This window comes from Marmota marmota, unplaced genomic scaffold, assembly GCF_001458135.2.
Source record: "Marmota marmota marmota unplaced genomic scaffold, marMar, whole genome shotgun sequence".
NCBI classification, from domain to species: domain Eukaryota; kingdom Metazoa; phylum Chordata; class Mammalia; order Rodentia; family Sciuridae; genus Marmota; species Marmota marmota.
The window spans coordinates 387,536-410,810 of NW_026000143.1; the positions used below are offsets into that span (position 1 = coordinate 387,536).

Below are 23,275 nucleotides of genomic sequence, written 5' to 3' on the forward strand. Positions count from 1 at the left end.
GGAAACTGGGCCCCAGTCTGGAGGCGACTGGCAGCAGCTAGGACTCCTGCCCGCCCTGCCACCTGCTAGGCCGCAGAGCCCCAGGCTCTCTCATTTTCCCTTCTCCTTCCTGACTCACTCCCCAGCTTCTTGTGGCTCCCGGGGTGCGGTGGCCTCCCTAATGACAGGCCTTGGAGCCCTGGTGACTCTTGTTCGCAGTCCACAAGGCGTGGGGCGGATGAGCCCAGGCCACACGGGCTCAGGAGACACACAGGGATCGCAGTGTCCAGGCAGGAGTCCAGCAGCCTCTGTCCCTGGGAGCGGATGAGGCTGAGAGAGAGCAGTCAGCCGACTCTGGGGCGCGGAGGTGACTGCCCATCTCCCCCATGGTACCAGGGAGGGTGCCTGACACGCAGCTCGTGCCCAAAAGATGGATGGGCCCAAGAGTGGGAAAGGGGCGTATTCTGTGTGTCTAGGTGACTTCAGGAGCCTGTGCGCGTGGAGGTGGCAGACTGGGGGCAGGGAGAGCAGGCACATCCTGTCCCTGTGCTGCAGGGAGAGGCGCAAGCATGGGGTCAGGGCGTCCACCCTCCCGCGGGCCCCCTTCTCAGAGCCAGGGGGAGAGAGGCCTCTCCCTCTGCCAGGAGCCCGTGAGAGGGTCTCCCTCTGGCCCAGTAACCCCCCGGGGGGGCCACCTCCTGCCGACTTCCTGTCTCCATGCCTCCCCTCCCACTAAAAGGTCCTCCTTGAGTTTCCCAGCAGGCCACCTGCTAGAAACTGGGACAGCTGTGTCACTGAGGCCTCCTCCAAAGAGCAGAGAGTCGTTTGATGAGGTCAAGGGCAAGGTGCTCGGGTGCCAGCGCACACCCCGTGGCCACTCCTTCCTGCCCACAGACTGGCGCTGGCTCAGGCTACTCTTGGAGCCTCCGAGTGAAGTTCATGGGTTGAGGCCCTGACACAAAGACCTGCTTGCTGTCCCCACTACTGGAAGATCCCATGCCCTGACTGTTCCTGGTCTAAGCGAGGACCTAGTTCTGCCCTCAGGCAGAGAGAACCAGTGGCCCTGGCTGTTAATAAAGTCCCTGGCCCTGCCAAGTGTGGTGGCGCATGCCTATGATCCCCAGAGCTCAGGAGGCTGAGGCAGGAGGATCACAAATTGGAGGCCAGCCTCAGCCACTTAGCAAATCCCTAGCAACTCAGACTCCCTGAGTCGGTTGCTCCTGTGGTCTCCTTCCCTTTTATGCATTCCGTCCACCGCACCCTCTGTCCCTGGGGACAGTTATTCCCCTCTCGCTGTCATCGGGTTGGGGGCAGGGGACAGTTACTGCCCTCTCACTGGGAGCTGGAGGTGCAGCATTGAAGGGGTCCCTTGATAGGCCGTCAGAGTCCCTGGGGGGATCTGGAGCCCCTACTCCATGACACAGTGAGGCTGGGAAGTGCTCCCTCAGAGAAGCCCCGGGCAGAGGCCCCTGAGGCCACCCACAATGGCTTCCTGCAGGAGGAGATGGGGCCTGAGAGGCAGCTGCAGCCCTCCTGGCCTCCGTATCCCGCAGACTCCATTCTTACTGAGGTGGGTGTTCACCTCCTTGGGTGTAAACAGGAGCAGCTGTGTCGCTGTCGGATATTTTGACTTCATAATTCATCATGGTCATTTTTCCTTGGTGGTGCATAATGATCTGTCTGACTTTCTAAAAATCTGCACGGTGTTGTGTTCTTTGATGCTCCCATAACTTACGTGCTCCCTTCCTGATGGCTGGCACTTGGTTTTGTTGTTGTTATCTTTCTGGCTAAACAACGCTGTCACACCCCCCCAAAAAAAAAAATCCTTTGATCTCCATCTCTGATGTCCCTATGTGTTTGTGACAAGATAGGCTCATTACAGATGCCGAGCCACGTGGCCAGCACACCCTGCAGGAGGGTCTCATGGTTCTCAGAGTCTCCACACGCCTGCCACCGGGCGGCTGGCACTCGTGTGACACTCCCTTCATCTTGGCCCGTCTGATGGGCGAGACCCATCTGGGGTCTCCTGGATTGGCCGTGATGAATGGTGCTGCCGAGAGTCTGCCCTGGAGTCTCTCAGTCATTTATCAGCAAGGGAGGTTCTAACGACTGTGCAGCTGGGTTTGTGGGGGACACAGTGGCGGGCACTTCAGGCAGAAGGAGCCATTTGTGCCGAGGTAGGTGGTGTGCATGGGGTGGCCCCTTCTGGAAGGGCCATGTGGATCATGACTCACTGGGCTATCTCAGGGAAGCCGAGGAACATAAGGCTAGCCCACGGCCAGATCCCAGGGTCGGAGGGGGGTGGGACGTGAGATGGTCCTGCCCCTCCTGCCCCCAGGTGCCCCTTTATCTGTAGGTGGCTGCCAGCCTATGCCACAGGAGATGGGTACCTGACTGTCAAGGTCCCTGCAGGCAGAAAGCGCCACCGTCTCCCCCAGACTCTGTCCCTGAGCTCCTTGGAACCCTGCCCCCACCCTGATGACAGGGAGAGGGGAGTAACTGTCCCAAGCAGGAGGCGGGTGCAGGGTGGGAGGGGTAGCAGCCTCTGGGTTCCAGCCTGGCCTTCTCTCCTCTGCCTGTAGAGGGGCCAGCCTTCAGCTCTGAGCCTGGAGGTCACGGGGACATGCCCTCTCCCCCTTCCACGGAGGTGTTGTCAGGACAGAGTGAGAGCAGCTGCCTTAGCAGGAGCAGAGCGCTGCTTGGGTGGGTCATGGTGCTGTGGGCAAGATCTCCCGTCCACCTCGTGGTGCCTCCCACAGGAACTCTGACCCTGGCCTCAACTCAGGAATTCTTTCTTTCTTTCTTTTTTTAGTGGGGACAGTTACAGGGAATTGAACCCAGGGGGACCCTCAACCCCTGAGCCCCGTCCCCAGCCCTATTTTGTATTTATTTAGAGACAGGGTCTCACTGAGCTGCTTAGTGCCTCACTAAATTGCAGAGGCTGGCCTCCACCTTGCGATCCTCCTGCCTCGGCCTCCTGAGCTGCTGGGATCACAGGTGTGCGCGATCGTAGCTGGCTTGTGAATCCATTTTTTTTTTCAGATACTTACAAGTTAATTTTGATTGGTGGTGGCCATCATCACGACAGCTGCAGTCCATTCACACCTCTCACTGCCAGGCCCCATGTCAGGGACAGATTCATTACAAATGAATTTTGACTCCTCACAGCATCTGTTCAGAGGTGGCCTCGTGTTAGACCTGAGCAGCTTGACCCTCTCTAATGCACCATCAGAAACCCAGGGCCCCGGGGACAGCCGGGACTTTTCACTGACTAGACAGTGGCCACGTGCAGCTTTGGTGTATGCTGGCTGTCCGTGGGGACAGTCTTCAGAGGTCTCTTGGAACCTTGCAATCATGCCAGCCTTGCCGTCACCACCTCACATGCCTGCTGCCCTGGCCTGGGAGCCAGAGGGTCACACAGCCCCGCGTGACCCGTGGGCCGTGGCTTCTGAGTCCAGGCCTGGCTTATTTATGAGACGGTGCGTATTGGCTGTCTCTGCGACGCCGAGCTGAGTCTGGATATGAAAACAGAACCTTTCAGCAAAGACCTTTCTAAACCCCCAAACATTAGGATTATGTTAAAACCTCTAGGTTTTCTCGGTCCTGTGACATTTCCTGTCTGCATTTGCACAGCTTGGAGAGCAAATAGACACGCAGGGGTTACAGATTTATTTTCTGTTCTCGTTCCTATAGTTCATGACTTAGCTCATCGAAGCATCCATCTTTTAGAGGGAGCAAAATGCTAACTTGAATCCATTACTTTTCTTTATATCAAGTTTTCTGGGGTGGTTTGGTTTGTTCTTTGGAATTTTAGTTTTGGTTCTTTTTTATTTTATTTTTTTCCTTTGCTACCAGCCCTTTTATGCCTCTTATTTACAGACAGGGTCTCCCTGAGTTGCTTAGGGCCTTGCAAAGTTGCTGAGGCTGGCCTCCACCTTGTGATCCTCCTGCCTCAGCCTCCCCAGCTGCTGAGAGGACAGTCATGCACCAAAGCACCCTAGCTCCAGTTATTAAAAATACTTCTTGGTGGAGAAAGGGAAGACACCAGGATCTGAGTCCTGGTCACCTCACTGGCCAGGTCGAACCCAAGTTCTGTTTGTAAGGTGACAGAGGCCTTTGGGGACAGCCTACAGTAGGTGCCCAGTTCTCTCTTCCTTGGTCAGGGAGCATCATGCAGGAAAGGAAATCTTTCCTAGGAGAGTCTTTCACTACATTTAATAAATATTTACCAAAAAAAAAAAATATATATATATATATATCATGCTTAATATTGATGATTGGTCAATGAAGGAAGGAGTCACTTCATCTTGGGCAGTGACTCTGGGGGCACGCATTGAGCTGTATCATCCCCAACCCTCCGACAGTCGACCCACGTTTTGAAACTTCTAAAATTAGAAATTGGAATTCATAAGAATTGACAATCCATGAAGAAAATGCCTGTGTGAAGGAAAAGAGAAGCCAAAATAGTTTGCTGTCCTCTCTGAGAATCAGCAGCAGGAACCGAAGTGGCTTCAGAGTGTTTGGGGCAGCGAGAGGCCTGCGCCCCAGGAGGCTGCGAGCCTGGGCGGCTGGCGGATCCCACCAGACAGATGTTTTCTTTGCCCTTTTTTATGAATCTCTCCCTCTGATATTCTTCATATACATACATTGAACAGCAGAACACCAAGCAGGTGGGAAACTACGATGTCCCACTGTTGTTCCCAATTTTGAAATAGGAAGTCCGATGATTTGAAAGTTAGTGGCCCTTGGGGACATGAACCTAGGGTCTATCCAGAGACTTCTAGAACTTGTGCACTGCCCTTTTGTCCCACGGGGTTCCTGGGAGGGCCCGCCATCTGCTTCCCCTCACCTCTGTCCCTTCATTTGCTGACTAGAGGAGCCCTTCACAAGCAGCCCTCTTTGACACTGAGGCCAATTGTGTGACTTGTCTGTTGCCCCAAGGCCACTGCCCAGAGAGCTAGCCTCGAGACACCTTCTCAAGCCAGATGCTGTGGTGCACGCCATCATCCCAGCAGCTCAGGAGGCTGAGGCAGGAGGATCGCAAGGTGGAGGCCAGCCTCAGCCACTTAGTGAGGTCCTCAGCAACTCAGCGAGACCCTGTCTCTAAATAAAGTATAAAAAGGGCTGGGGACAGGGCTCAGGAGTTGAGCACCCTTGGGTTCAATCCGATACCAAAAAAAAAACCCCAGGACACCTTGGCAGGCCCAGTGCAGAGCCCCCCACCCTTGGCGAGGCTGTCTGGAAAGGGGAGCCGCCACCTGTGAGCGAGTAGGTGACAGGCCAGTTGGTCCTTCTGCCTCTAGTCGCTGTGGGCTTGTGGGCCTCCCGGTGACGAGCACTTTGTCCAGACAACGACTGCTCTCCTGTGTCCCGTGAGAACCTGTTCTTTGGTCCAACTTGTGCCTTCCACGCGTGGAGGAGGCTGGCGTCTCCTCGCCTCCGTTTGTGCCCTGTCCTGGCGCCGCCCACCTGTTCTGGTTCCTTCCACTGCTCCTCAGAAAGGAGGAGAGAGTGCTGAGAGTGACAATGGCTGCACCGGGTCCCGACTCCTGCGAAAAATGACACCTCGGTCGGTGGAAATTGATCTAAAACCCTGTCTGGAAGTCAGCTGATCCGCAGCTTGGAGAATCTTAGATTCTGGTTCAGAATGTAAGTGTTTCCAGCAAAAGACTTTCTCTCTCCTTTGGGCACCAGAGAAGGTCACTGTGCTGGACCCCTCCATGAGCCTGTTGGGAGGTGGCGTGTCCTCTGTATCTTGACCTGTATCTCTTGGGCTACCCTAAGATGTGGCAGGACCTGGGTGGGGGTCAGAGCCTAGAAGGGGGGTCAGCGGGAGCCCGCAAAGGGAGACACAGGAGGAGAAAGGACCCTTGCTGCCAAGAGGGGACATCCTCGGGCTCTGGCCCAGGGGAGTCCAGCTCTGAGCCAGAATGGGGGCCAGGGACACAGGCCCTCGGAAGGACATGGCAGGCCTCAGGCTGGGAGGGGCCGCTGGACCTGCTGGTTTCCTTCCGGACTTGGGGACCAGCTTGAAGTCCCCTGGGTCTGTGCTCAGTTCAGGATCGAGGAGGGTCCCCCGCTCCCCGAGTCCCGATGGGTAGACACAGGGTGTCACACTTTGGAGTCTGGACCCTCACTCAGGTGGTTTTATCTGAAAGTGAGATCAAGGCCCTCAGTGCGGTCAGTCTGCAATCGGCCACCAGACCTCTGTCACTCAGACTAGAGGCTTGTCCCCGCCGTGACCCGCCCCGCAGCCAGCATGCTGGCCTGTGTGATAGAACTCCCCCGCTGTCCCCCGAGGGCTGGGACACTGCAGAGGGAGGCCTCTGGGAGCACTGGTCACCTGGCCACATGAGAGGGGCTGCAGGTGGTGACGTGGGGCTCAAGGGAGGGACCAGGGATGGTGGCAGTCAGCACACCTCAGATGTCCCCCAGAAGAGCCCTCGACACCCCTGGGATGCTCTCCTGCCCCTGGGCCTTAGCTTCCTCTGTGCACCCCCATTCTAGAGGGCTCAGCTCCCCCCAAGCAGGGCTGGGCAGAACTCGGGAAAGACCCCACAGGACAGACACGACAGTGACCCTCGGAGGTGGCCTTCTGAAACTCACTGAGGAAGCCATGCTGCCTGCCCAGGTCACACCCAGGGACAGGTCCCCGTTCTCTAGTGAGTCAACGTAAAGGAATGTCGGCTCTGGGGAGTCCCCTGGTCCCCACCTGGTGCTGGGCGGTGCCTGCCCTCTGTGACCAGGCCTTTGGGTGTCCTCAGAGCCCCATGGGCTCTGTGAGCCGTGGCGCTGGCCCCAGGCCCAGCAAACTCCAGGCCTCGCGCGCCTCTGTGGGCCGGGCACCGCGCTGTGTGGGCCACAGAGGAGCCGCGGCCGGGTGAGCGCGTGGGGCAGCAGCCAGCAATAGCCAGACCACGGGGGCCCGTTAGCTCCACCAGGGTCAGTGGAAGTTCCTCGAAGAGGTGGCGTCAGAGCAGACTGAGGTCCAGGAGGTGGCCTTGCGTGGGAACTGGGTCCAGCTAGCTGCGCAGCAGATCTGGGGGCTCAAGGTGTCAGGTGAGGAAAGAGGCCTGGGGCAGGGCAGCCAAGGGTGCTGAGGGCACAGACTGGACCGCAGTCTGGTCACCCAGGGGCTGGGGAGGGTGAGGCAGGGATGACAGTACCACGGTACCAACTGGGGGGTCATGAAGGTCACAGTGTACCAGGTGCGGTGGCATACGTCTGTCATGTCAGTGGCTTGGGAGGCTGAGGCAGGAGGATCATAAGTTGGAGGCCAGCCTCAGCCAAAGTGAGGCCCTGAGCAACTCAGGGAGACCCTGTCTCTAAATAAAATGCAAATCAGGGCTGAGGACAGGGCTCAGGGGTCGAGGGCCCTGGGTTCACTCCCTGATGCCCTGACCCCTCAACAACAAGTCACTGTGCCAGCTGCTGGGCATGCTGGGAGGAGGGCCAGGCTGGAACCCGCAGACCAGAACCAGTGTCCTCGACATCCAGCACAGGACGAAGCAGAGCCCAGACGGCCGTCACCCCGTGCTCTGTCCTGGCCCCAGAGAGCTGACCTGCCCTGGGCTCTGGGAACCCAGGCTTGTTAGTGCTGATGACCGTGACCGTGACCATGGCTCCACTGAGGCGTGTGGCCCTGCCTGCTCCTGCCTCGCCCTGTGCCCACTGGCTGGACCATGCCCATCACCCCCGCCCTGCGTACTGGGTGCCTCCCAGGCTGTCGCTGGTCAGTGGCTGTCGCAGGTCAGCGCCCTTCTCCGCTGGCTGCCCCCATGCACCCCCGCTGCACGCCTCTCTCTCTGCCTCTGTCCCTTCGTCCCCTAGATCTCGGGAGCCAGGCCTCCAGGAGCATCAGGAACATGGTTTCCATGAAGAAGCTGTTGCCACGGCAACCCCAGGGCTGGCCTGCTGCCAGTCTGCGGCCTCCAACGAGGCCCACAGAAGGCTCTGGCGGGGGGAGGGCAGAGCAGCGGCCGGGCCCCTTCTGTGTTCGGGGTTTGTGGGTCGCATGCTGAAGGAATGGGTGACAGCACCGGACCCGCAGCCCTGAGCTGACCGTTGACCAGGCCAGCAGTCACCAGCCCGGCAGCCTCTGTTCTGGGACACCAGGCTTATGACAGTTGCCACTTTGACCTTGCAGCCTGTCACAGAGAAGCTGCTGGAGGGACTCCAGTGACCGCGGAGGCCCCAGAGCTTGTGTGGCACTTCCCTGGCTCAGGCACCCGCGGCTCAGAAAGGGCTGTGGCTCTGAGAGAAGCCAGCCCCAGCAAGGGACCTGGGAGGGTCAGCCCTGGAAATAGCCACAGCTGGACAGGAGCTGGGGACTCGGCCATGTCCCCGTGTGCACATCCCCGCGTGCTCCAGAGGGCCGGGCCCAGGGCCAGCTGGGGCTCCCTTGCTGACGGGGTGGGACTGCTGGGCGGGTCACAGAGGCGCATGATGTCCCCTGGCAGAGCGAGGAACGGGGTGTGGCATTCCACCAGGACCCAGACGTGTCGCCAAGTCAGACCAACCAGCCAGTGAGGCTGCCCGGGCCCTGCAGGAGCAGAGGGGGGGCAGGAGGTCGGGTGGGCACAGGAGCTGAGGCTCCGGTTCGCACCCCATGTCATGGGGAGTGTCACCACCCAAGCTCCTGAGGCACATCTGGCCTCTGAGTAAGAGCGGCCGCGGCCCCGCGCCTCCTCAGCCTGGGCTGGAGAGCCCCTGTGTCCTTTGGACCCTCTGAGACTTTGTGATCCTCCCCCAGCACGTCCCGGCTCTCTGGCGGCCTGGGCTCTCTTGGGTACCTCTGAGCAGAGCTTTACCTGTGCTCCCTTTGCTTCTGTCCCTGACCCACCTCCATACCGTGACCTTCCCTGCGGCTCAGTGTCCATTCTGTCTGGGGCTCCCAAGGAGGGACAGAGCCGTGGCCCTGGGCTTCTTAGTGAAAAGGGAGGTGAGGGACTTTGGGGGACGTGTCCCGTGGGGTCATGATGAAGACGGGCAGGGATGGAAGGAGGGGGTTTGTTTAGCAGCTACTATGTCCCAGACACCAACCACTCTGGGGTTGGGAGCGTCTAAATGAGACAGCGCGCATGTGTCCTCTTCAAAGTGTCCTCTTCAAAGACGGAGAGTGAGCAGGTGGTCCCCCGAGGGCTGCTCAGAGGCCATCAGCTGTGCAGTGTTAGAAAGGCCCTGGGGCTTGCCTAGGAGAGTGACGTCTGAGTTGGAACCCAAACTAGGAGCGGCAGCCGTGGAGGTGCAGGGGGTACGTGGACCTGGGTCAGGGCTCTGGGGTGGTCTCAGGAAATCTGGGTCCGAGCTCGGGAGAGTTCTTTAGCAGATGGAGAGCTGCTGGCAGGGCAGGGCCTGGGGTGGGGATGAGCTTGCGTGTCCCAGGGCAGGAGGTGACCACTGGCACCCAAGCCCAAGGGAGGGGAGAGGCGGGCGGAGGCCCTGCATGGGGAGCTTGCTAGCTGAGTCACACGGGCTGTAGGTAGCGTGACTCACACTCAGGGAGATGGCAGATGGTGGCTGGAAGAGGACCTTGGTGGGGCAGGTTGGGCGGTGGGGAGAGCAGCTGGGAGGCTGGATGCAGCCTCCCCTGGTGGGAGGAGAGTGTCGGGGGACCAGGACTCAGGGGTCAACTCTGGCAGCAGGGATGAGCTGGCTGGCTGCCCTGTCCTGGGCTGCCCATGTGGGGAGGAGGGCATGCGGGTAGGGCGGGGCCGCCCACGGCCATCGAGGAGCACGTGGAGCTGCGCTAGAGCCTGGACAGGCATCCTTGGACCCCAGGGCTGGACAGGGCAGGGGCTGGGGCCCCACAAATGCCATCACACAGCCCCTCAGCCTGTGCCTTGCATGGGCCCCAGGTCCCCGCTCAGAGCCAGGGACTTGCGCAGCGAGGCGCAGCATTCCAAAGAGACTCTGGAGGTGACATGGTCGCCCCTGCTCCGGCCTCAGGCTTCCTTATTCCCAGAGGAGACAGGAGCCCTGGAGACCCCGAGATCCCGGGCACCCCTTCCCCAGGAACCCGCATGTCCTGTTCCTCTGAGATCTGAGACCTGGGGATGCACCGTCTCTCCCCATCATGCGGAGGGTCCATCCCTCTCCCTGACGCTCTGTCTTGGGTCGCGCCTGTCGCTGGGGAAGTTGCTCTGATTGGGAGTGATTTTCCCGCCTACGATAGCTCTTCTTGTCTGAAAGTCACTTCAGCTGATTCGTTTTTAATTGAGTGGTCGCTAAGCCTTGAACGGAGCGCCTATAATCATCTGGCTTTCTGGACAGAGAGGTCTCTTCCCTGGCCTGCCTGTCACTGAGGAGCTCATTCACATTCCCCGCCTGTCTCAGTCCTCCCGTGGGGACTGGCAGACAGCTTCCCAGCTCTGGCCTACCTTGAACGAGGTCAGGACAGACATTGAGCACACCTCGTCGTCCCCATTTCTTGCTCAGGAATTGCTAGAAAGGCCATTAATCCAGTGATCCCAGTTTTTTTGTTTGTTTGTTTTTGTTTTGAATTTTAGTTTTAGTTTTCGGCGGACACAACATCTTTGTTGGTATGTGGTGCTGAGGATCAAACCCGGGCCACACGCATGCCAGGCGAGCGCGCCACGACTTGAACCACATCCCGAGTCCCAGGGAGATCAATTGGCCTGGTGAAGGAGCCCCCCGGGGCCGCAGACCTCCTGGGGACAGGTTGTTTCCCCTTTTTATAGTTTTCGGTGAGGGCCAAAGAAGTCACCTGGGCAGGAAGGACTCCAGAGGCAGCATCTTCAAGTTTGCTGTTCATTAACATTTCTTTGGGATGGGCTACCTTCAAATCTGTTGGGGCTGTTTCCTGGACTTCATTAACATTTCAAGAGTTGTTCAACTTCATTCTCATGGCCTCCACTTTAGATTCCACTCCATATTAGACCCGATTTGCCTACCTACACTGACCACCCAACTTTACATCTGGCTTCACCCAGAGCCCCCCTGGGAGGGATGCAGGAAGGTCCAGGGAAGGAGTGAGGGGATGTGAGGCCTGAACTCCCGCAGGGAATGGCTCCCTGGGGTCCTCTGGTGGCCCCTGGTGGCCCCTGGTGGAGTGTGGGGAGGAGGTGGCCCTGGGGCCGTGGCTTGGGGTCTCTCTTTGTCCCTGGAGAGTGGAGTCCCTGCTCCCTGGTCCCCATGGGAGCTGCTTCCTCCCTATCTGCCTCCCCTCGGCCCAGGAGTGGATCTGCCATCTGTGGACAGGGACCCGGGACACCCTGGGCCCCATGTCCCCCTCTGCAGTTGTGCTGGTGAGGTCGTAAGTCACAGTAGCAGAAAAACTGACTACACACTGTGACCCAGGAGGAGCCAGGTCCCCCTGACTCTCAAGTGCTTTCCTCCTCAGTAAGGTGCCCCAAGGCACCCACAGCCCCCCTCTCCTGGGTCCTCTGGTTCCCCACACATTTCCCTTTAGACAGAAGCAGGGACAGGCCAGCAGGGACTTCAGGAAGCACAGAGCACCCTGCCCCCCAGGAACCTGCCAGTCCTCAGAGGGTTCAGAGGAGAAAGGACCAGCCTGGAGGAGCACAGGGGTCTGCCGAGGGCCAGCAGGGCCCAGGGCACCTGCCACTCGGCCTCTGCGCCTGGGGGCCACTCTTGAGGCCCAGAGACAGCTCATGCCTTTACAAGACAAAGGACGGCCATTAAACTTAGGGAGAAAGAGACAGGAGGTGCAGAGGGGATGGGTGGGAGGCCACCAGGAAGCTGTGGAGTGGACAGGAGGGCTGCAGGCTGCACTTTGAAAGAGAGAAGTTGGCAGGTGCCTTCCATTTTGGCCCACGTGCCCATCTCCCCATCAGCACCGCGCATGCCCGTGGTGGGGAGCGGCAGGGTGCCTGTGCTCAGGTGCCCTGGCGCTAGAGGGCTGGCCAGGCGAGGGTGGGAGACTCCTGGGAGGGGTCTCCAAGGTCCTGCGACCTGGAAGCCTCTTTTGTTTGCTGATTAGCAAGGTGCAGGTGGCCCAGCCACACAGGTGAGGCGGAGCGATCCTGGCCTTCATTCTTCCTGCACCAAAGGTGCCCAGCAGGGATCCAGAGGTGCTGCCACAGCTTGTGTGACAGCAGGTGCTTCCTAGGCCTTTAGTTATTCCATTTAAAAAGTCCCGAATGCCTGGGATAAAGCATTTACAGTCAATGCAACATTGAACTCGCCTCTCTCCCGCCGGCTCCTTGTCCCCCTCACCAGAGTGGCCACTGCCAGTGTGTCTTTAAACCCCTTCAGGAAACCTGAATGCGTATTGCAGAGTGTGTTTTAGGCACACAAAATCACGCTGCACTGTGTGAAGCCCACTTTCTTCCACCTTAATAACCCACCATGCCTCGCTCCTCTGCCGTGTGTCAGCCTTCCCGTTCCTGCTGATGCTGCAGAGCTGACACCCAACATCCTCAAGCTGCAAAGCACCTTCCAATCAGTGTGATCTAATTGCCTCATTTTGCCACAACCCGGGGAGGTGAGGCGACTTGCCCCAGGGCACGGTGAGTCAGCTGGGAAGGGAGAGCAGAGCTCCCCAGGCCTGGGATAGGGAGGACAGAATTGCAGAGCCTAGTGGTAGGAGGGGGCCTCTTTGACCCCAGACTTTTCCTTGGCTGGATTTGCTGACTATGTCCCCAACACAGACTGTCCCTGTGGCATCCCGCCATCTGATGTAGGTTGGTAGGAAGGAGTAAAAGTCTTTTAAAGGACTTGCATCTGGCTGTGCGATTGCCTGGCTGGACGTGGGGCAGGACATGGGCCTCTTGCTCAGAGTAGGTAAGAACTGGCCCCCGAGTGCCACTTAGCCCTGGGGCTCACAGTCTGCAGGTCAGAGCTGGGAGGCCCTTAGAGCTCAGCCATCCCCCCCCCAAGCCCTAGCACCCCACACCCCAGGATAAGCACCCTCAGAGTGGATACCCCCAGGGGTGCCCCTCACCTACCAGGCAGTACATAGGAAAGCCACAGACGAAAGGGCACCTCTTCCCCGGTCATCAATTTTACATGAGGTGTCGAGGGGAGAAATGCTATTTTTATATTAAAGCAAACACTGATATTATGGAATAGCTTGGAAAATTCAAGTTGTGTTTCGAGATAAAAGACGCAATTTCAAAGCAATTTTATCCTTCCTTGCCTCGGGCCACTTCTGGCATTACCCCTGGACCCTGGAGGGTACGTGTTCTCTCCTCTGCCCTTGGGGACTTTGTGGAAAGTGCCTTGGTTAGAGGAGGCTAGTTTTCTCGGGAAGTACAAGTTTATCTTAAGGATGTTCGCAGCCTAGAAGCAGAACAGAGGTCCCTGTGCAGCTGCAGGCCTGGGTCTCTGCTCCAGACCAGCTCAGTTGTCCCCTGTCCGCATGACCCACCCTGTGTCCTCTGGACCCTCAGAGTTTCTTTCACGTACCTGTGGTTCACATTAGCCTGACTAATTTAATGATCCCTTCTCTCTTTTGATACCAGGGATTGAGCCCAGGGGTGCTTAGCCACTGAGCCCCCATCCCCAGCCCTTTTTATATTTTATTCAGAGACAGGGGTTTTCTGAGTTCTTAGGACCTTATTAAGTCGTTGAGGCTGGCCTCCAACTTGCCATCCTCCTGCCTCAGCCTCCTGAGCCTGCCACTGACAAAGTGTCCCTCTTTCAACCGGGATCGTTGTTAACAGAGCAAACCTGCTTGTCCATCTGATGGTGTCCTGGTCATCCTCCTCACCAGGTCTTAACTGAAGACTCTCTCCCTCCCTCGCCTGGTGCCTGGTGTGGGGTCCCGCGGTCTGGCCTCGGCCACTCGCCGATTCTGTGACATTGGGTGGGTTTCTTCTTCCCTCCGAATCTGTTTTCTCATCTATAAAAAGATGCCGTTCCCACTTCGCTGGCTGGTGGAATTGAACGAGATCCTTTGCACTTGGCGTAGACAACCTCCGGCCACCTGACCTTTCTTCCATGTGTCCCCGGGGACCCTGGACATGCTGTTCCCTCTCCCTGAAATGCGCTTCCCCTTCCTCTCCTCCAGCCACCCCGGGCTCTGAGGTCTTGGCTGGATGGATCCAGATCAGGAGCCTTCCTTGAGGGACCGTCCTGGGGGTTGTGACCCTAGAGGATGGGACTGCGGATCCTTTATTCTCACAGCTCCATGAGGCCTGGGGGTGGCTCGGGGGCCCCCACAGACGCCCTGCCCTTGAGAGTTCTGCTCAGTGGGTCCCACTGAGACCTCCCCTCCTGCTGCCATCTGCACAGGCTGTTGGCAGTGAGGCCCTTGGGTCTGTGGGCCCAGCACCAGGCCACCTCCTGCTGCCAGCAAGTCCCGCTCGCTGCCCCTGGACTGTCCAATCAGGCTGGGGGACACCACCCTGCGCTTCCTCGGCAGAACTGAGACCCAGACGCTGTTTGACTGCTCGCTTGACCCTCTGGGGTGCCCTTTTCTCCTCAAGCAGAGAGTGTCCGGGTAGGAGACCTGGCTGCTTATTTACAGAGCACTTGACACTGGGCTCTGGTGCCATCCTCAGCACCCACCCCACTGTGAGGAGGCTGTCTGATGCTTCTGGAAGTTTCCGCCCTCCATGTGCTGCTCAGGGTCTCCGAACCCGTGCAGTATGTCTCCCCTCCTGGACCATCAGCTGCTTGAGGGCAGGGGCGGGTTCTTCATCGTGTCTGTTATTAGTTGTTGATGGACACGAGACCTTTATTCTATCTATTTACTTCTCACGTGGCGCTGAGGGTCGAGCCCAAGGCCTCACGCGTGCTAGGCAGGCGCTCTACGCTCAACCACCTGACCTTTCTCCCGTGTATCCCCAGGGGCCCTATAAACAAACTATATTTTATAGTTTATTAAATAAACTATAAAATATACTTTATTTAGAGACAGGGTCTCACTGAGCTGCTTAGGGCCTAGCTAAGTGGCTGAGGCTGGCCTCCACCTTGCGATCCTCCTGCCTCGGCCTCCTGAGCCGCTGGGATGACAGGCGTGGGCCACCGTGCCCTACCTAAAACTTTTTCAGATGTCACTTCAGATGGAACTGTGTCGTTTTTTCTTAATTGGTTACCAGACACTTCTTCTGTGGGCTTATGCTTGAATGATCCCACTGTTTTGAATTCACTTCTTCAGATCCCCGTCTTTACCCTCAAACAAGCCCTTCCCTTCAGTTCTTAGACCACCTCCCACAGGGACAGGGCCAAGCAGCTGCCCTCACCCTCCTCTGTAGCCACCTCTGTCACACGTCACTGGGCTTGGGTTCCCAGGAGCCATGGGTTCTTGGGGTGGGTATGTCCCTGGCCACCTTCACCAGGCCTCTGCAGCCTGGAACAGCCGGGCCACAAAGTGAGGTTGTCACCCAGCCCTGTGCCGTGAGACCCAGCTCTCTCCCGTCACCCCCGCTCGTCCTCCGACGGCTGGTGGTTAGTATTCAGTGTAAATCCATTTTCTTCAAAAACCTGTGCAGTTATGACTAATTAACACAATCCTACATTTGTGTGTCACCTTAGGACATGCGAAGGGGTGTTCGCGGCTCTGACCCTTCACTCCCCTGTAAGGAGGGGGGAGTGAATCCCCCCAGCCGCTCAGCCAGCGACACACGCACCCCAAAGTGGCGGACACGTCAGGAGACTCAGCCAACCCCCGGGAGACACAGACAGAGCACAGGTCTCCGACCCTGGCCATGGCGCCAACAGACAGAGCATGACATTGGGCCCTGCCCCAGAGTCCCCTCCGCCAAGGATCCGCTTCCGGGAGGGTCTCCCCTAAAGCCACAGGCCCAGCACCCTCATGAGCGTGTCACCCACAGCAGGTTTGGACAGCTCAGGACAGAGGTGTGGAACCTTCCCAGGGGTGTGGAACCTGGCAGGGGTGGGCCAGGTGTGGTGAGGCATGTCCTTCGGGTGGGCCACCCCGTAGGTTGAGCTGAGAAGGCACCCAGCATGAGCCAGGAAAATAGGAAAGTGGCCCAGAGCCTGGCAGACCCCAGGCCAAGCCAGGGGGCCCCAGGGGCCGGTGGCTGCAGTGCATGGTGGGATGCCTGTCTTGGTACAGAGCACGGGGGGACTGGTTCATTCTGCCCTGCAGAAGAATGGCGCTGTCAAGCAGAAGGACACTGTTGGGTGTCAACGCAGGTGGACAGGAGAGGATGAGCAGAGGAAGCAGTGTCCACAACATCGCGAGGCCTAGAGGACAGAGAGGCACTGACTGAGGTGCAGAGGACGCAGGGACAAGGCCAAGGTCATTACCAAGTCCGCCCCATCCCAAAGGGAGACTCTTGGATGCCACTCTGCTGGCACTGGGAGGTTTTAGAGGGTGTCAGCTGGGATCTGGGTTTAAGGAACCCTCTGCCAGTGGAGGGCAAGGTAAACTGAGCCAGAGGAAGCAGGAGCAGGGGACAGGATGGCGTGTGTGTCAGCTGTATCCTTGTAATTGTCCAGTCATAAGATAATAAAGATGGATGGGTGGCACACACCTGTCTTCCCAGCGGCTCTGGAGGCCGAGGCAGGAGGATCGCAGGTTGGAGGCCAGCCTCAACAACTCAGCAAGACCCTGTCTCTAAATAAAATAGAAAAAGGGCTGGGGACGGGGCTCCGGGGTTAGCGCCCCTGGGTTCCATCCCTGGTACCAAAAAATAGATATATATATTGGATGAGACCAGGATGGTGGAGAGACAAGGAAGGATTCAAGGGACAGCGCTGTCTGCATGTGTCGCCAGTTTGACATGGGTCCCCTCAGGGTCAGGAAGCTGTGGTGATTGACAGGTGACTGTCCAGAACATGAGAGCCAGGGGGTCGGGGTTTGGAAAGAGGAGGAGCGTTTGGAAGGGGGGTCCCCCAGGGGACAGAGGCCCACAGAGGCAGGATGCAGCCTGCGCAGTGCCCTTCTGTGAGGGCCACCCAGATCTCAGGGCTCAGCCAAGGCTTGCTGGGGGGTGACCACTGCAGAAGCCACCAAGTTCTTGGTCTCCCCCCACCCCACTCCTCATTCCTGTGGCCTTCCCACCCATTGTCTCCTGAGCATTTCAGACAGCCCCCACCACCACCATTGGAAGAGATCTCGTTTGTCACCCTGCACTCAGTGACCCGGCTGTCCCTCCCCCAGGTCACTACAGAAGCCTCGGTGGCCAGGCTGCCTCCACTCTTACAGAATGGAAATCGGATGTGCCCCCCGCACCCCGCCGCACCTCCCAGCTCGCCACCCTGGGACAGGCTCCGCGTGAGCATGACCCCGCTCTGTGTCACTTCCTTTTGTCCTTGAAAGTCTCCCAGCCACTGTCACCCTGCTGTCCCAAGAACTTGTGGAGCACACTTCGGGTTTCCGCCTGGTGTCGCCCCGCAGAGACAGAGGTCTCCCTTCCCTGATGTCCTGTTTAAGATGACTCCCCCACTTTATGTGCTTTGGGTTTTTATTTATATTTATCTATTTGGGGTCCTGGGGATGGAACCCAGGGGTACCTACCCACTAAGCCCCGTCCCCAGCCCTTTTTTAATTTTATTTAGAGACAGGGTCTCGCCGAGTTGCCGAGGCTGGCCTCCACCTTGTGATCCTCCTGCCTCAGCCTCCCCAGCCACTGGGATGACAGACGTGGGCCACCGCGCCTGACTGCTTTGGGTTTTCAAGTGGCACTTGGGACTATATAGAGTCACTGACTTCCTTTTACACACACACACACACACACACTGTCACCTCTTGTGCTTACTGCACTGTTCACTGGTAATGGAACCAGCTTGGTAAATAATAGACCCTCAATAAATATTTGTCCAGTTAATGAAAGAGACGAGTGGAACTTCGAGGGACTGGGCACAGCGCTCTTTAGTTCATGTCATTCATCTCTGCGTGCCTTTCTTGAATGTTTATTTCTAGATGTGTTGCAAGTTAAAGTACACTTTTTTTTGGGGGGGGGGGGATGCTAGGCATTGAACCCAGGGCCTTGCGCATGCGAGGTGACGCTCTACCAACTGAGCTGTGTTCCTAACCCGATCATTGCATTTTTTAAAGATTTTTACTGGTTCTTTTTTGTCGCGACCCCTCGCCGGCAAGGGAAACACGACACAGGATTCTTCTTTCAGCAGTTTATTCAGGCCTTGAGTCATGTATCACCTTCTAGCGCCCCGCCGCCCGACACACCCAAGCACAGCTTAATAAAGCCCCCCGCGTCCCAATCCCAAGCCGCCACGTGGATCTCTCTCATAGGGTGGTAAGGGATTGCGCGCCAACTCTCCATAAAAGGAGTTGTTTATCACAGGCCACAGTGGAAGCCGGCGCCATCTTCTAATGGCGGCCACGGTCTATAAGAATGGCTTACCACACTTTTTAGATGCACGCGACAGTAGAGTGCATTTGGACAAATTGTGCAAGCACGGAGTGTGACTTGTTCTAATGGGGGTCCATTCCTGTGGCTGGACCTGCTGTGGGGTGTCCCTGGTCGTGGGTTCCTCTGTGAACATGGGAAAGCGAGGTCCCATTCATTCCCCTGTCCCCTCCCCTCCCTTTAGGCCCCTGCGTCTCATCCAGTGCACTGCTCCCCGCCATTGTGGCCGACCGTCCTGCGTCACAGTCAGCACAGTGCTCAGGGACACAGATGGATGGTAGGTGTCTTCTGAGGACGCAGAGGCGGAGGACGCTGGGTCCCACAGGAAGGTGCTGTGGGTGGGACCTCGTCCTCTGCTGGCACTAGGGACCCAGGGTCATGGTGACAGGGTAGGGTTGGAGCAGCTAGTGGGCGTGGGCAAGGAGGCCATCAAGAGTCCCCTGCTGGGAGCCTGAGTTTGCTCAGGACAGATTCCTGAGGGACTCCAGGGTCCCCACACCCACGGGCGGAGGAGGCAGGTCACCCGATTGTCCGGGCTCCAGAGCTGGACATGAGGTCGGAGCCAGTGCCCCGCGGGGAGATCTGAGGGTCTGAGGAGGACAAGAAGCGCAGGTCACCCTGACGCAAAAGAGCAGTGTCCAGCGAACAGGAGCCGGGCGTCCAGGCAGGGCCAGGGCTGAGGCCAGAGAGAAGGACGGGGCACGGCTGTGGGGGGCTTTGGAGCGTCACCATCTCAGATAGGGCGCCCTGGGGGCCGAGGGGGGCTCTGGGCTGACCCTGGCCTGTGCACCTTGTCTGACATAAAGCAAGGGCAGGTCAGGAAGGGAGGACACTCACACTCATACTCACACACACTCATGATCACACACTCAAACACACACATTCATACTCCACACACTCTCGACACACTCACGCTCTGACACACACGTTCATAATCACACTCACGCTCTCACACACACTCAAACACACACTCATACTCACACATACTCATAATCACAGTCTCACACACACAGTGACACAAACACACCCTCACACACACTCATACAGTCGCACCTCACACACACAAACACACACACACTCAGACTCACTCATACACACACATACACTCATAATCACACTCACACATATACACTCACACACTCATTCTGACATACACATTCATAATCACAGTCACACACATACACTCACGCTCTCACACACATTCAAACACACACACTCATACACACACAGTCACACACACTCATAATCAGTCTCACACACAGTCACACACACTCATACTCAGTCACATAGTCACACCTCACACACATTCAGACTCACTCATACACACACTCATACACTCATGATCACACTCATACACACACACTCAGACTCACATACACTCATTCTGACACATTCATAATCACACTGATACACACACTCTCACACAGTCACACACACACACTCATACACACTCTCAGTCTCACACACACACTCATACTGACACTCATAATCACACATACTGACACACACATTCATAATAACACTCATACACGCTCTCACACAAACACACACTCATACTCACACATACTTACTCACTCACAATCACAGTCTCACACACACACAGTCATACACTCACACACTCATACTCAGTCACACGTCAAACACACACATTCAGACTCATACTCATATACACACTCATACACGCATAATCACACTCACATACACACACACTCAGACTCACACACTCACTCTGACACACACATTCATAATCACACTCATACACTCACACTCTCACACCCTCAAACACACACTTGTGCTCACACTCATAATCACACACACTCTCACACAGTCACAGTCACACTCACTCTCAAACACACACACTCACTCAAACATACTCATACACACACTCATACGCTCGTAATCACACACACACTCACACTCTGACACACACACTCACTCACAGTCACACTCACACTGATAATCTGGGCCTGTTTAGGAAGCCTCACTCTGCTCCTTTCCGCCCGAGCCTGGCTGTTTCCACGTGAGCAGCTCCACACCGACCGCCCATCGCCTCCCCTGCCCTGGGAACCCGCGTTCTGCGAGCTTCCAGAAGCTCCGGCTAATTAGGCTGCGAGATTCCGGGGCCCCGGCTGACCAGGCCTGGCCGTGCGGACAGCGCCTTGGCAGGGACGCGCCTTCTGCAATCTGCTCTCGGGCTCTGGGGCTTCCCGGCCTTGGCCCTGGCCCTGGCCCTGGCCCGTGTCCAGCGGCCCCCATTTGCCAGCGTCCCTCCTGCGCCCCGCACAGCCAGGATTCTGGGCTTGGCTGCTTTTCTGCAGGGCCATCTCCCTGCATCGGCACCGCGTTCCGCTCACGTGGCTTTTGATTCGATGCTTTTCTTCCTGGGGGACCCCTGGGCACCCGGGACCTGTGTGGGAGTCCCCCGGAGCTGTGGCCAGAGCGTGCTCTCGTGGCCAAGGGGGCGACACCCGGGGCAGGATCTGCCTGGCTCAGCCTCAGTTTCCTCCCCTTGACCTTCCAGTTGTCCTCGAGCCCTCCAGGATCTGCCTGCTGGACAGTCCCCCCACAGTGCCCGGCAGAGGAAGGCCGCTGCACCTGGTGAGCAGCCGTGTCCCTGTTGGGTCTGAGTTCTCGGGACATTGCTGGAGGACCCGGAGCCTGGTGCCCGGGATGCTTCCTTCCTCCCCAAAGCGTTTGGCCCAATGCCCCCACTTTGGGACGAAGATTCCAAATTCCTGACTCCCACCGAAGTCCTCGGACTCTTCCTGGCCACGCCTCAGTGTCCCCCTTCCCTGGTTGTGCCCTCGGCTGTGCCCAGCTGCGTTCCACATCAGCCGGCCAGCTCCCTTAGGGACAGACGGGCTCAGCAAACCCTCTCCCCTCATAAGTCGACCACTGCGCCCTGAGTGCTTCTGACCGTCCCCAGCTACTCAGGGACTTTGCATCGAAGACCGCTGTGTGCCAGGGACCGTGACCCACCCTGCGGCCCACGCATGCCCAGAAGAGGCTGGAGCCCACCTCTGTGGACTGGCCCTCCCCAGGGAGACGCCCATCAGTCCCCTCAGATGGCTGCTGGCTCCTGTGGGTCCCAGTGGGGGATGTTTGTGGAGTTGTGCAAACACTGACGGGGCGTGACCGCGGCCACCCTGTTCCTAGCATTCTTTGTGCATGACCTCATTCCCAGCCCGCCATGTCCTAGGAAGGACCTCCTGTCACCCTCCTCCCTTTTACACAGAGGTCTTGACAGGTGCCTGCAGGGACACTGGGAGGAGCTTCCCAACCCCACCATAGTCTGAGCCCCTGGCCCACACGTGCCTGTCACCACTGCCCCCTGGGCTACCTGCCATTATTCTTAGAATGCACCTTAATTGTCTTTCTGGTTACACATACATCCGGGAACGCTTGGATCCCCTTTAGACTCTTTTTTTTTTGGGGCTTTTCGGGGGGGGGAGGTAACAGGGGAGTGTACTCAGGAGCACTCAAGTTGCTGAGGCTGGCCTCCACTTTGTGATCCTCCTGCCTCAGCCTCCCGAGCCTCTGGGAGGACACGTGTGCAGCACTTTGCTCGGCTACAGGCTTTCCTCGTTAAGTGAGGGGACAGCAGGGCCAGTTTGTATTTTTCCTGTCCAGGGCTAAGGGTGGAGCCCATCTCCCCAGTTAGGCCTCGGGAGGCGCGACCCCTGGTTCTGTAGAGGAACCCTGGCACCCCGCGAGTTGCTGGGGACTCTCCCGAAGGGCATGGCAGTGAATCTGCCCTGAGTGACGGCGTCTCAGGATCCTGAGTGACGACTTGCAGGTGCTCCTCTTCTCCCCGGGACAGCCTCCTCCTCCGCCCTGCACACAGCCGCCCCTCCTCCCCTCCTCCAGCTGCTCGGCGCACATCTGAAGGCGCAAGGCCTGATCTCCATTAATTAAATCTGCCATTAAAAATTAAATAACGTGAGGAGGAAGGTGCGAGTGTTATCTCTGTGGGTTTCAAAAGTCACAGTGTTTCTTCAATTACTTTGCAAGCGGTTTCCATATTTCAGACCGTCTGATTTCTCCAAGGGCCTGGATTTGCAAGATCAAAAGAGAGCACGAGGGTGAGGGCAGCTCGGCGGGCAGCTGGGGGGGACGGGAACTGGCGGAAGAGGAGACTGGCCTGCTGTCCTGGGCCAGGGCAGGAGCGGCGAGCCATGAGCGCAGGGCAGAGAGAGAAGCCTGAGCGTTGGGGTGTGTGGTGTGATGGCCGGTGCAAGGGCAAGCGCCCGTCCATGGGCCTGGAGGATGGTGACTGTGGGGCTCGAGCCCTGGAAGACACACACCTAAGCCAAGAGCTGGGTTCCTGGCTTACTGCGTCCCTACGTCTGCGTGAGGTGTTGTGGGGGATAGAGTGTGAGGGGGAGGCAGGCCCAGTGATGCACATCTGTCATCCCAGCCGCTCAGGAGGCTGAGGCAGGAGGATCATAAGGTGGAGGCCAGCCTCAGCAACTTAGTGAGGCCCTAAGCAACTCAGCAAGACCCTGTCTCTAAATAAGATATAAAGAGGGCTGGGGACAGGGCTCAGGGGTTGAGCGCCCCTGGGTTCCATCCCTGGTACCAAAAAAATTATAATAATACACCATTTGACCCAAGGACTCGGCTTCTAGAATGTTCCCTTAGATGTACTCACGTGTGCACCAAGTCCTAGGTGCCGGCAGGTTCCTCTGAGCACGGTTGTGGTGGTGGGGAACACAGGTGGCCTGGGACGTCTCTGCCACACAGAGACACTGATTCGTTTGTGCATTTGTGTGGGTGTTTCTGGGGCTGGGGACGGACCCAGGGCCTCGTGCACAGTGGCCAAGGACTCTGTGCGGAGGGTCCCCAGCCCAGAAAGATTCATTCAGAGGGAAAACAGGTAAGGACCCTGGGAAGTGAAAAATGACTCAGGACACGTCACCTGCTGTGGTGTCAGGGACATCCGGGCCCTGGGCAGGCTGGCTGCGCAGCGTGCCCACCAGGGCCCAGGGGACTTGCTCGCGGGGCACTCAGAGGAAGAAGGGCAGGCTGGG

At 57.7% G+C, this 23,275-nt stretch overlaps 1 protein-coding gene and 1 long non-coding RNA gene across 2 annotated transcripts in view; both read left to right on the forward strand.

Annotated features, from left to right (window-relative positions):
* Chchd6 (coiled-coil-helix-coiled-coil-helix domain containing 6) overlaps positions 1–23,275 on the forward strand; it is a 177,554-nt gene that overhangs the window by 128,974 nt on the left and 25,305 nt on the right.
* LOC125611435 lies at positions 5,879–10,599 on the forward strand. Its single transcript, XR_007341620.1, has 2 exons — positions 5,879–7,038; positions 10,488–10,599. It is a non-coding gene; the product is annotated as an uncharacterized LOC125611435 (long non-coding RNA).